This window comes from Zingiber officinale, chromosome 4B, assembly GCF_018446385.1.
Source record: "Zingiber officinale cultivar Zhangliang chromosome 4B, Zo_v1.1, whole genome shotgun sequence".
In the NCBI taxonomy this organism is placed as follows: domain Eukaryota; kingdom Viridiplantae; phylum Streptophyta; class Magnoliopsida; order Zingiberales; family Zingiberaceae; genus Zingiber; species Zingiber officinale.
The window spans coordinates 18,500,044-18,504,223 of record NC_055993.1 but is presented as its reverse complement, the minus strand read 5'-3'; the positions used below and the strand labels follow the sequence as shown (position 1 = coordinate 18,504,223).

Sequence of the window (4,180 nt, the reverse complement as noted above, 5' to 3'; positions counted from 1 at the left end):
ATTTATGATCAGGACAATAATACGAATCCATAGAAATTTATTTCATGAAATTTCGATGTCTCTCGGTCAATATATAAGCCCTCCGTGTTTTTTTTTTTTTTTAATATTCTCAATTCTGGGACGAATCCAGGACTCGTCCTAAAATTAAAAAAAAAAGAAAAAATCGTAAGGCTTACATATCGACTTAAAGACATCGGAATTTCATGAAACAAGTTTCTATGTGTTCGTATCATTGTCCTGATCGTAATTATATATTTATAAATATTTTTGACCAAATATATTGATTGTTTGAATTTTTTTATCCTAATTTGACCTAATTTTATTTAAAAATTTAAATCACTTTAAATATTAATTAAAAATTATGGATGATGATATCTTTACGATCAGGACAATAATACGAATCCATAGAAATTTATTTCATGAAATTCCGATTTCTCTAGGTCAATATATAAGCCCTCCGTGTTTTTTTCTTTTATTTTTAATATTCTCAAGTCCCAAATTTTGGGACGAATCTAGGATTCGTCCCAAAAGTTTAAAATAAAAGAAAAAAATTTGTAAGACTTACATATTGACCTAGAGACATCGGAATTTCATGAAACAAGTTTCTATGCATTCGTATTATTGTCCTGATCGTAAATATATATTTATAAATATTTTTGACCAAATATATTGATTGTTTAAATTTTTTATTCTAATTTGACCTAATTTGATTTAAAAAATTGAACCTCTCAAATTATTAATTAAAAATTATGGATGATGGTATATTTACGATCAGGACAATAATACGAATACATAGAAATTTATTTTTTGAAATTCAGATGTCTCTAGGTTCAAATTTAAGGTTTCCGTCACTTATCTACTAACGTGCGTTGCATAATAACTTTTAAGTTAGTCGTAAACTATATATGTTTTTAAAAACATCTACCTAGAGACATTAGAATTTTATAAAACAAATTTCTATGCGTTCGTATCATTGTCCTGATCGTAAATATATATTTATAAATATTTTTGACCAAATATATTAATTGTTTGAATTTTTTATCCTAATTTGATTCAAAAAAATGAATCTCTCAAAATATTAATTAAAAATTATGGATGATGGTATATTTATGATCAAGACAATAATACAAATCCATAGAAATTTATTTTATGAAATTTCGATGTCTCTAGGTCAATATATAAGCCCTCCATATTTTTTTTTCTTTTTCTTTTAATATTCTCAACTCTGGGACGACTCCAGGATTCGTCCCAGATTCGGGGACGAATCCGAATCCAGGATTCGTCCCAAAAGTTTAAAAAAAAGAAGAAAAATTGTAAAGCTTACATATTGACCTAGAGACATCAGAATTTCATGAAACAAGTTTCTCTGCGTTCATATCATTGTCCTGATCGTAAATATATATTTATAAATATTTTTGACCAAATATATTGATTTTTTGAATTTTTTATCCTAATTTGATTTAAAAAATTGAATCTCTCAAAATATTAATTAAAAATTATGGATGATGGTATATTTATGATCAGGACAATAATACGAATCCATAGAAATTTATTTCATGAAATTCCGATGTCTCTTGGTCAATATATAAGCCCTCCATGTTTTTTTTTTTAATATTCTCAATTCTGGGACGAATCCAGGATTCGTCCCAGATTTAGGGACGAATCCTGGATTTGTCCCAAAATTTTTAAAAAAAGAAAAAAAAATCGTAAGGCTTACATATCGACCTATAGACATCGGAATTTCATGAAACAAGTTTTTATGCGTTCACATCATTGTCCTGATCGTAAATATATATTTATAAATATTTTTGACCAAATATATTGATTTTTTGAATTTTTTATCCTAATTTGACCTAATTTGATTTAAAAAATTGAATCTCTCAAAATATTAATAAAAAATTATAGATGATGGTATATTTACGATAAGGACAACAATACGAATCCATAGAAATTTATTTCATGAAATTCCGATGTCTCTAGGTCAATATATAAGCCCTCCGTGTTTTTTTTCTTTTTTTTAATATTCTCAATTTTGGGACGAATCCAAGATTCATCCTAGATTTGGGGACGAATCCTGGATTCGTCCCAAATTTTGGGACGAATCCACGATTCGTCCCAAAATTTTAAAAAAAAAGAAAAAAAATCGTAAGGCTTACATATCGACCTATAGACATCGAAATTTTATGAAACAAATTTTTATGCGTTCATATCATTGTCTTAATTGTAATTATATATTTATAAATATTTTTGACCAAATATATTGATTGTTTGAATTTTTTATCCTAATTTGACTTAATTTGATTTAAAAATTTAAATCTCTTAAAATATTAATTAAAAATTATGGATGATGGTATATTTATGATCAGGATAATAATACGAATCTATAGAAATTTTGTAAAATACCGGAAATAGACGAATATTAATAAGGGAATTTTCCGGAATTTTTGGACATTTTTCGGAAATTTTTCGGAGCTCGTACGGACGAGTTGACGGGGATAAAAATGGGGTCCAGAAAAGCCTGTTTAGGCTACCCCATTTAAGTGAGGAAATGTTTATATATTTAATTCCTTTTCTTTTTCCTTATTTATATTTTTTTTCCCTCGTTACTGTGCCGAGCCCTAATCCGTTCCTTTCTTCTTCTCTCGCGCCCGATGCCGGCGATTTCTTCTTCCCGAACGCCGGCAGCTGATTCCTTGCCGGAGCCCTAGCACCGCCGCCCGACCGCCTGCCCTAGCCACCCAACGCCGCCGACGCCCTTTTCTCGATTCCTCCTCTGGTCCGACGAGCCATCGCCGAACACCCTCGCTCTTGGCCTCTTTTCTGCCCATTGACGCCGGCCATCTCCTCACTTCTTCTCTGTCTCGGTGCCCTAGCCGCCGGCGACAACCCCGATCATCTTCCTCTCTGCCCACTGACGCCGGCCGTTCGTCCTCAGCAAAGCAGCGCCACACACCGCTGAGAGCCGACTCTCCTCTGTGCCCTAGGTTCTTTGCCGGCACGGTTTTGCTAGGGTATGTGCCCGATTTCTTTTTGCTCTGTACTGTTTTAAGGTATTTTAGGTTGGAGGACAGCAGTGTGTTGTTTGTTCTTGTTACCTTTCGTTGACACCTTTGATTTTGGGGTAGATCGTGAAGTCACAGATTGTATGAAGCTTCCGGCTGTGTGGAAGTTGCTGCCATCGCCAACCTAGGGTTTCCGACGACAAGATTTGGGTGGATTTCTAGCAGCTACTAAATTTCAGCGGCTGCCCTACCTGGCTGAGGATCGACGGGAGAAGTTTTGTGTGAATTGTTAGCTGATCATAGAGGAATTCTGTCATTGTTGATTTCTGCAGCAGCAACTCCTAGTTCCGGTCATTATCGCCCCAAGGTAAGTGTCTCCGGTAGTGACTCAATAGCCGGGTATACGGATTTGGGTGAGCCTTGATGTTATTTCATTTCTATAAAGGATGATAATAGTGATGTGGATTACGGTCTTACCCTAATTTAGTGTCAGAGCTTTTTATTTAGCTATTTATTTTGGATTTAGCTGAATAAAATATACGCATTAATTGGTACAGGATTTTGACACGAGACGAGCATCTCGGTTATCGGATTGGACTTTCTATTATCGGAGGCGGGTACTTTTGACTTATTGTCTTTGATATGCTTAGTAATTAAATTAACAAGATGCATTAATTGTGTTTCTTACTTGTTTCGGTTAATCACTGCTCAATACATGCTACCTATTGATTGATTGTTTGTTTACATCTTGTATGGATATGTACCTGATTCCACATGCTCATGGGTAGTGATATAACCATATTTTTACCATGTCAGGACCTAGGTTTGATACCTTATATGATCAGATACCTTGATATGATTCATTCGCTTTGGTGCACATTATGATATGTCCAGAGATTGGTTTAGTATATTACCATGTTTAGTGACATGCACCATTCGCATGATTGCATGCTGAGTGATTGATTGCTCCTTTATTGTCGAGCACTTTGCGAGTTTCATCACTGTTCGGTGCTCCGTTGTGGCGTTCATGGGTAGGCCGTGACTTAGGAGGGATCGACATTATCACTCCTGTGGTTCCAGTCGGACCGCTCGAGATTCCTCCGTCATAGTGTACCGCCGAGCATACAGTTGCTCTCCGTTTATGATTTAGGGTTGGAGACTCACGGTGGTATCCTCTT

The 4,180-nt window shown here is 34.5% G+C and overlaps 1 long non-coding RNA gene across 1 annotated transcript; it reads left to right on the top strand.

Annotated features, from left to right (window-relative positions):
• Positions 1-2,616: 2,616 nt before the first annotated feature.
• On the top strand, positions 2,617-3,702 carry LOC121977432. Its single transcript, XR_006110819.1, has 3 exons — positions 2,617-3,011; positions 3,126-3,369; positions 3,560-3,702. It is a non-coding gene; the product is annotated as an uncharacterized LOC121977432 (long non-coding RNA).
• Positions 3,703-4,180: the final 478 nt, after the last annotated feature.